Genomic DNA, 10,390 nt, shown 5'->3' with positions numbered 1-10,390 from the left:
TTTTCTCACCCAATCTAGAGCAGTCAAAATAGAATGCAATCTTAAACAATATGAAAACAAGGCTGCAGGGAAAGTTTGGAAGTGTGTCAGTATTAAAACATTCATTCTTACTTAATATTAAAAACATATACTTCTCACATTTTTACACAGATGCTTTTTCTTTTTCTTTTAATATTCTTGCTAGTAGTTTTCACTATTGTTCTTCCTATCCTATTCAATATATACTTATAATTACACATAAAGACCCATCTATTAAGTTATGATGGGCTCTTTTTAGTCTTGCTATTCTCCAATTTTTTAAATCATTTTAAATTTACATTACAAACATATAATAACCAATGCAGTTTTATTCATATGCTCCATGGTTCAAGTATATTTAGGAATTCCACTTGAATCTTTGGTTAAGTGTCACACCTTTCCTTTCTGCTCATAATTTTCATTTATTGTTTTGAGCATGTGGTAGTTATTGGGGATAATTGCAGAGTAATTGGTTGATTGAGTTTTAGGAATCATTTATTTGTAACATTGCCTATTCTGCAGCATTCATACTAGAAGAAATCCAAGTTGGTCAAGAGACAAAGAGATAAAACCAAGTTTCCAATTTTGTTGGAAAGAGGGGTCAGAAAACAGGGACAGGTCAGGTGATAAGCTGATATGGCCCCCTGTTCTCCTAATCATTATTGACAACATTAATACTTAAAATAGTAACTTTAGATACCAGAGAAAATATCTGGAAAAACAAAAATGGCTCTGTATGCATGCATCATTCAGATTCTTTGTGGATGTACACGTATACAGATATTTCTTCTTAGAGCTAGGGAAGGGAAACATGTGACCACTTTACAAATATTAGAGTTACCATATGAAAAGTGAAATATTAGAGTTACCATATGAAAAGTGACTTTAATCACTGCTGTACTTAGACACATAATATTAAATATCTAAAAAGAAATGTATTTGAGTTAATACTGTTCCCACCTTTTCATGTCATGGAGAATTAACTTGATTTCAAAGGACTTCTTAATACAAATTATTGGAAAAAGGAAAATGGAAGACTTCATTTCAGAGTCAATTTATCCTAAATTATTCATATAATTAATATAAAATAAACAATATAAAAAGTATGGATGAGAAAATTTAAATAGACAAATTGATTCATCTGTGGTATCTTTAAAACATGAAAAATTAAAATGGCAATGCTAAATGTTTAACTCCATAAATTAATATCTTCTTTCCACCCAATTTTATGCTTACTCTATATTTTCTCTTATCTCTAGCATTGCACAATTTTTAAAGCACTCTAATCCTGTAAATGGATCTTAGAGTAAAATGGGGAATATATGTAAGTTAAGGAAGCAAAAAAAAAACCCATGTTGTCTGAATTCTCTATAAAAAGGCATGAAAATGCCTGGGTTTTAGATCACAATATTTGGGAAGATGACTAAATTTTGTCAGCTCTTTGATAATGGCGGGGTAGATATTTAAGTGAAACATTGCACTGATGGAACTTCTATAGTAAAAAGCTTTAGCACAGTGGGTAGGGCGTTTGCCTTGAACATGGTCAACCCAGGTTTGATTCCTCTGCCCCTCTCTGAGAGCCCAGCAAGTTAAGAGTATCTCACCCTTTAAGCAGAGCCTGGCAAGCTACCCGTGGCATATTCAATATGCCAAAAACAGTAACAACAAGTCTCACATAGGAGACATTACTGGTGCCTGCTTGAGAAAATTGATGAGCAACAGGATGACAATGACAGTGATAGTGAAAAGATAGACTATTTTCTAAACTCTTCCAATTTAGTTTGAATTCTACATTCATATAGAATTTGTGAACTTTCTGACAGTATAGAGAAATAGAATACATGACATTTATGATAACATTTTAGCTTCAAATACTTTCAATGTAAAAAAGTCTGACCATATTGGCTTAGTAACATAGGGGCATTTTTTATCAGTCTTTTACTCCACAGAAGGGGATACAGTTTTCTCTGAAGGTGACAATGAAAGTTGAAAGGTCAAAAGATTACAAGTAATGGGGATGGAATTTTAAATATATATATATATATATATATATAGTACCATATGAAAGAGTGATATGTATGGCTGGAAGGTACACATTCTTGATGAAACAGTGAATAGAGTACAAATTGGCTGATGTACAGAAACCAGGTGACGGTGGCAAATAGCCCTCCTAATGGAAATAGCAGAAGTCCCATCACTAAGGTCATTTACAATTGAGTTTAAAGTCAAAGTACTAGAAAATATGTTTGATAACAACTCTGAAAGAAATGAAATAGGCATTTCAGTAAGTTTTTCTTTTCTATACTTAGGACTTAGAGTGGTTAAGAAGTCGACAGATAGAATATGAAACAGAATAAGTTCTGAGTACAAGTCTGTGTATAACAGTGTCAGAATAATAATAAAAAAATACGGATGAGAATTCTATCTCATAACATAGGTAGTGACACCCTATGGCATATTTTAACTTAAAAAGAACAGGGAATTTCAGTAAATATTAATTAATAATCTAAATTCTCTCAGTGATTACTCCTACCAGGTCTTAGGTTACAATATTTGGTGACTGGGATTAAACCCTAGTTGGCCACTTTTTTTTTAACATTATTCAATGAAAAATGGATCTAGAGGTAGATACCCTGCAGAGTTGTCTTTTTTTTCTTAAATTGCCGTGAGATACAGTTATAAAGCTTTCATGTTTGAGTTTTAATCATACAAGATCAAACACCCATCCCTCCACCAGTGCACATTCTCCACCATCAATGTCCCCAATACACCCCCCATTTTCAACCCTCCCCCTGCCTCCATGACCTACAATTTCCCTCATACTTTCTCTCTACTTTTGGGCATTATGATTTGCAATACAGATGCTAAGAGGTATCACATTTGCTCCTTTATCTACTTTCAGCACACATCTCCCATCCCAAAAGATTCCTCCAACCATCATTGTCTTAGTGATCCCTTCTCTATTCCAGTTGCCTTCTCCCCCAGCTCTTGAGACAGGCTTCCAACTATGGGGCAATATTCTTGGTCCTTATATCTACTGTTCTTGGGTGTCAGTCTCATATTATATTATTTTATATTCCACAAATGAGTGGTCATTTTATTTCTGTCCTGACTCATTTCACTTAGCATAATACTCTCCATGTCCATCCACTTATAAGAAAATTTCATGACCTTATCTAACAGCTGCATAGTATTCCACTGTGTAGATGTACCAGAGTTTCTTTAACTAGTCATCTGTTCTTAGGCAATCGTGCTGTTTTCAGATGCTGGCTATTGTGAACAGTGCTGCAATGAATATACAGGTGTAGATGTCATTTATACTGTGCTTTTTTGCACCCTTGGGATATATTCCCAGAAGTGGTATTGCGGGGTTATATGGGAGCTCAATACCTAGTTTTTGAAGGAATGTCCATATTGTTTTCCAAAAAGGTTGGACCAGTGAGCATTCCCACCAACAGTGAAAGAGTGTCCCTTTTTTACCCACATCCATGGTCGGCCACTTTTAAGGAAAGCACAGTAACACAGTATTATTGTTCTGGCCTTTTTTTTTTTATGATTCTTAAAAGCAGTTTATTTTTTCTTTCCTCGACTCATTCAGAAAATGTATGATTTTTTAACATTTTTAATGACCTTTAAATTATTATTATATTATATAGTAATCATGTCCATTAAATAATTTAATGTTAGTTATGACTGGCATATAAAACTATATCATGAACTTTTATCATTGATATTTTTTACTTTAGAGTTCTTTTATTGACATCTATCATATTATATGTATATAGAAATTATTCTGTTAATCCTTCTGATACTTGTCTCTAGTTTTCTGGTATATAGTAGTATTGACTTGTACCATTTGAAAATATTACAAAATAGAGATAATGACAGATCTTATTGCCTTGGTGATTAGAACTATAATATATGCTATTCTTTTCTTTTAAATAAGTTACTAATTTAAAGAAAAACATAAATTCATTTTTTTAATTTAATTTTATTTTTATAATGTTGCTCACAATAATTTATTACTCAATATTTCAACACCAATCCCACCACCATCACACCTTCCCACCATCATTATTTAAAATTTACCCAAACACCACCCAAGCCTACCCCAATCGCAGGCTCTGAATAATTTATTTTGTATTGATTACAAATAATTTGCTAAAAATGATCAATAGAGTTTTATTTTTTGATAAGATTCACTTGTGCATGAGGCTCATTCAGAGTCTGTGGAGATCCACCTTGAGCATGGCAGCGATTGGGTTTGGGAGGTTTTCTGTTGCCGCGGCTCTGTTTGGGTAGGTGGTGGACCTACTTGCCTGGTTCTGGGGTGCCCAGATATAAAATTTAGCTTGACATGGGGTCTGAAGGCATCTCTGCAGTTTTTCTGATCTCTTCCAAGATTTATGAGTCTCATAAATTTGTTTTTTAACATGTCTCCTGACAAATTGAATAAGTGTAGGTTGCATTTGTTGGAAATCCTTAAATCCACTTTAGAATTCTGCCTCAGACTTTTATCTCAAATATATAAGATCAAGCAAAATTTCTATTCATCCTGAAAGAGATTATTTATAAAACATTATGCAAATCCTTTAAAATAAAATTAAGAAACAATTTTCCGTTATGTCAGTAAGATAAAATCATAAAATTAGTTCATGAAATCAGCTACATAGCTGTGAAATATTCAGAGTTCCATATGCTTTGTGACAATGTAAAAAAAAACCAAATATTTCAGGAAATCATACTTCATTCCCCTCATTTTGATTGATGCAATTTGTATCATTGCCCCAAACAATTTGTTTATTTTTGTCAACCTTGGCCAGACTCTTTGTGCATTTATTTCCTTCTCTGCTCCAAAGAAGCAGTATTACTTCAGTGATGGTCATGACAAATATGTGAATATGAAGTGTGGAGGGAGAATTTCATGTACTCTATTACAACTGTGACTTTCCTATTTGGAGTTTTAATTTGCATGTAGCTAATTAAGACATAGATGACCTGACAACATACTAGGGAAAATAAACACAAAACGGAGGTCACCACAAGAGTTCACAGGAACCCAGAACTTTTATAGATGATTGGATTTCACCCAGGCTGTTCTATTCTTCCAACCCTTTCAACTCAAGGATATTGGCAGGGATAAGGAAGTTTAATCCAGTGTGAGAGAGAGCTAACTCAACTAAATAAGCCACAGAGAGTAGCTTAGAAATCCCCTCTACAATTTACTATGATTTTTACTCATGTGGGTATTAAGTGTTTTTTGAACTAACTGTATTTCAAAGAACTTAATCTGCTTCTGCCTTATCTTTATCATTTAATGTATTTTGATAGCTACTGTCATGGCTAGGATTTGTTTTCCCCATTTCACTTATTATGACTACATAGATGTGTGTATGATAAAGGGTTCAGGGTGTCGAAACAGAATTCAAGCTACTTCCCCCCCCCCTTTTCTTCCCTACCTTTATATACTCCTTCCATTTCAAGTAACTTACATGAAGTGACAAAGGAGAAAGTGGCAGCCTCCAGATGAGAGTCTGCCACCTTCCTCTTACCCACCTCTATCAGCCGGGAAATGTCTGGAGATTTAGAACTAAGCTATGAGCAGCTACACAGTGCATGCTTTACCTCTCACCAGCTTCACATGGTAGTTGTCAAATGGAGCTTGAGTCTCACTTGTCTGTAGTATGGACATTTAGTCTACCATGTAAGGAATCCACAGGGAGCCATGGACTCAGGCTGGGTAGAGGAAATTCCCTTTTCAGGAAAATGAAAAATCAGCTCAAACTTCTGCTCAGTCTGTCACTTGCCTTTGCAGAAAGGAATTCTAGGAAGGAGACATATTCCCCATAGGAAATAGATAACATTCTATGGAAAATATGAGGGCAGGAAAGAGAGTTATATGCTCGTGATAGAATGCAGTCTTCTTCATAATGGAGAAGAAGCCAAATACCACTTAGAACTTTAGTGGAATCCCTAAGATGGAGAATGTGTGCCATAATGTTAAAGACAGAGACAAGATATCCCAAGCAGAGGTGTGGGTCATAAGATTGAGGAAATGTGCACCTTTGTCTCTGTCAAGTTAGATTTTTTGTAGTTTTCCCAAAGACCTACCAAAGTCTGTAGCTAGGGCTGTTTTTAAGTGGGAGAGCTGTAAACTGTTGATGGTTTTCTTTTATACTTTTTCCATAGCCTTTGTTCCTCCCAGGGCATGCAACCAATGTTCTGGGCCTGGAATGCTGCATCTAAAAGGCTTTCCAGCATCCTCATATGCATCTTATATTTCAAAGGTCTTCATGTCTTTAGACTCATTTGGGTTTCATACATTCTTGTTTCCAACACACATTAACAGCATCCCCACTTTTCCCATCACTCTCCCGGAAATAGTCTACAGTACCTTTCCAAGGTATTTGTTCTGGTCACCTGATATCCCAATTTTGCACTTTGGTTATTTTGCCTTTTTAAAAATATTTTTCAACTTGTATGCATTTCTTCTTAAAGAGTTTCTATGAGGGATACTTCAGAATGAAAATGGCAGGTGAGCACACTATACACGTGAGCACACGTGTGTTTAAGTTGGAAATCACAGGTCTGCATTTTACCGTTCAGTTGGAAGTAGTTACATTGAAGTGGACAAAATGTACAAATTGAAATATATAGAGAGTTTAATTATTCCTCTTTTGTTATGTTTGCTCAGCAAAAAATGGTTTTGCAGACATTCCATAATTAAATTAAGAAGATGAGTTTTATCCACCAGTAGCAATAGGCACTTTTTCAGAGACAGGCTGCATCGACATTTCTTTTTTTTTTTTTGGATTACATTAGTTAAGGTGAGGACTCATTTTATGCTAATTACCTAATTATCTCATTTCATTCTTTTCAAAATAATCCTGCATTTCTCATTAAGGGGTTCCATTAAGTAAGTAATATAAATGTGGCTCAAAATGTTAAACAATCTAACTAATGCATGGAACTAATAAGAATCGTGTGACGAGTGTTAAAAGTTTGTCTTTTCCAATTTTAAGATCAGTACTCTTTAGTAATACCAAAACAGTTTCCTCGAAGAGGATACTATTTAACTTTTCCAAAATAAGAGGGCTGGACAGAGAGTACAGGGGTAGTGCTCTTACCTTGCATGTGAATGGCTCACAGTTTTGATTTCCAACATCATATAACATCACACATGGCCCCCCAAGCACAACCAGGAATTACCACTGACCCAGAGCCAGGGGTAAGTCCTTAGCCCAGCTGAGTATGAACCCAAAATAAAACAAAGTGAAAATAGAACTAGGTTACTTAAATTGAAGACAGGCAAACTCCTTTGTTTTCTTCCTGGGTTAAGTAATCCAGAATACTGATTTCACTGTAAGACACAGAATCTGTATGTTTAGGGAAGAAAAGCATGCACTGTCATCAGCAATCTATATCACTGGGATAAGAAGCAACTAGAAGATTGTCAGGTAGGATAACCCTTACATGTTCATCTATTCAGAGGGCAGATAGAACATAATTGGAGTTCATATGATATATGATTAATGTCTCTGCATGATTAAGGGCTCATAATACCCCAAACTCTTCTATCTGATTCTTCTAAAAAATTATAATAACAATTAAAAATATAAAGAAAAAGGGAACTAGACGTGTCTAATTGGAAGAGAAGAAGGTTAATAAATTTTTGCTTGCTTTTGATTTTGGAACACTATGCTGTGTTTAGGGCGTACTCCTGACTGCACTCAAGGATCACTTCTAAAGAGCTCAGGGCACCATATATGATACAATGGTATGAATCCCTGTAGACACCTCGTAAGATAAGCACCCTACCCACTCAGTCCCAATTAAGTCTTAAATTATCTCTATCACTTAGAAAATCAAAACTATTAAGAAAAGGTATTCTGTTTATATTGCCATAATAAATAGCATAAATAAGATAGACTGGTGTCCTCCATGATAGAATTAACTCAGACTTAATATTTAATACATGTTGCTTTTTTATTTGGGGGCATGTGAAATGATATTTAATAAAATGAGAACATCAGGCAGATGGACCTAAGTTCCAAAAAGAAAAAAAAAAAAGAACGAGGAGTTTGGAATGTTTGTGGAAGGTGTGATTGCTGAGTTATGAGCAAATGTAAACTGGAAAAAGGAGTAATATAGGAGGTTGTAAAAAACTAATGCATGCCGACGGGCGTGTGCACTCGCAGGCTCTCCAGGCAGCTCTGTCTCACTGCCCATGTTCGGTGCTCTGGAACCGCTTTGTATGCTCTGGAACCGCTGTGTGATCGGGACGCCCGTTGGCCAAGGACAGGCTAAGGAAGAACGAGACCAAGCTGGCTGCTGATTAGTTACCATTTATTCAATCTTCCATATTTCTCATCGCCGGCACTCCATCCTCTATCTGGATCTACTGCAGCCTCTCTCTCCTCCCTCTTTCTGTCTCTCCCTTGCCCCTAGGCTACACACAGCCAGGTAGCAAAATCATCATAAGGAAGCCCTTCCTGAGGGCCAGACATTCCAAAGCCCTTCCTGACTCTTAAGGTGTTTTTCTCCTTTCCTTAGTGCAAACACTCATTAACATCTTAATACTAGTTATTTTTGTATGGACATAGCAAGAGATACATTGAGACTTGCAAGGCAGCTCTCCTGGCAACATCTTGCCACAAACTCAGACCACAGCACTCAGGCCAGATTAATCATTCCTCACCCTAGCAGGGTCCAAATCTAGTTATCACTGTTTGGATCATGACAAAATTTTTCCATGACAAAGCTCTTAATTTATAGTTAAACATTAGGCACTTTGGCCAGGCCCATCTTGTTGCCAGGGTAGCACACAACTCACTGCTTGCCCTGGGTCTGCCCTGTCCCTCATTGGGACCCTGCTTTTGGGGGTGCTAGGAAGTAAGGGCAGCTGAGGCTTAGGTCTAGAGAACAGATGCCCAGGAGGAAACTATCACGTAGAGTCAAATGACTCCCAGGTTACAAAAGCATAGCATTTGCTAAGTCTTCCTATGTCCATACAAAAAGGACATGACTCTGAATAAACTATGCAAAGGACTCAAGGAGAAGAGAAAAACAATATTCACAAGTCAACAGAACACTAAGAAACAATCTACAAATAAACAAAGAGGAATGGGAGCACTGTAACGGAAGTAACCCAATATACCTAAACTGTCAGAGGCTATGTTATCCTACAGGAGGTCATATTTTAGATGTCACATACGAGAGGTTATTTATATATGACAGGGAGTCAGATTTTGATGACCCTTCTGCATTATAAGGATTTTTGCTAATGTCTTATTTAATTGCAGTTAGCTTCTTTCAAACCTGTAACCTTCAATCATTCAGTCATGAGTTCCTTGATTAGCACCATACAGGACATTTGCAGAACTTCCCTGACGGAAGATGGTTTTACTTCATATAATCTTTTTGTTTACTAATATATCTGGCCCACATTCTTTCTATTAAAAAAATCTATTAGCTCAAGACCTTATAGAATTCTCTGCCTTCTAGTCTGGGACTTACCTGATCTGGATGTTTGATTTTGGGCCACATCCAGTAGAATACAAGCCTCACTTAGAGTTCTGTGCATAGAAAACAATAATGTTGGGCTCTGAGGACCAAATTAGGTGCTGGGGATCATAACTGGGTTACTCGTGTGCAAGGTAAATGTACCCACTGTACTATCTCTCCGGACCCTGGGTAAATAATTCTATATCACGTGCAAAAAATAGTGACGTGAGTCATAGGTTTTACCATTTTTTTAATATATAAGTCTAATGAACTAATAGATGACTACAATCTCACCTGAAATATTTATTTCTTTATTGTAAGAAATGCCATTTTTTTTTCTTGAGTGAGTCCTTAATCAAGTCTATTTGAATCCAGCTCCATAATGCCTCGTGAAAGTCCCTTACAAAGGGCCAGGGAAACAGTAGCAAAGTTAGGCCACATCCTCTGCCTGCATGGAACCCTCTTTTGATCCCTAGCAACACAAAACACTTGATGCCTGCTGGGTTTGGCCCTGAGGATCCCTGAGCAACCCCTGAAAGGACCCTCCCATCAAAGGAAAAACATCTTCAAGTGGGATTCCCCCCATTCCAGAACCTGAGGGGACCAGGCAGGGTTAGTAAAAGTGTTGACCATTCAGCAAGACATTTAGGCAAGAGCACAGAGAGTTGGGGGCTTTGTGATAGCGATTTTGCCAGTGTCTGGGAACTGAATGCTGTGTTCTTGGGCTCTCATTTCAGAGACCAATTTTGTTGCCTAAACGGGGATTCTAAGCTTGAGATCCTAGGTCCCTAGTACTTTGTCACTGTCCTATATTTGAATATTGACATGCTAATTTTTGTTCTCAAAACGGTCAGGAGGGCCCCAGCAT

The 10,390-nt window shown here is 36.6% G+C and overlaps 1 non-coding gene across 1 annotated transcript; it reads left to right on the top strand.

The window, feature by feature from the left end:
* The first annotated feature begins 7,468 nt into the window (after nt 1–7,468).
* On the top strand, nt 7,469–7,601 carry LOC129402952 (U8 small nucleolar RNA). The gene has a single exon (XR_008628965.1). It is a non-coding gene; the product is annotated as a U8 small nucleolar RNA (small nucleolar RNA).
* Nucleotides 7,602–10,390: the final 2,789 nt, after the last annotated feature.

The sequence above is a fragment of the Sorex araneus genome, chromosome 2, assembly GCF_027595985.1.
Source record: "Sorex araneus isolate mSorAra2 chromosome 2, mSorAra2.pri, whole genome shotgun sequence".
Taxonomy (NCBI): Eukaryota; Metazoa; Chordata; class Mammalia; order Eulipotyphla; family Soricidae; genus Sorex; species Sorex araneus.
Note: the sequence above shows the minus strand (reverse complement) of the source record. Positions and strands in the feature narration are given on the sequence as shown.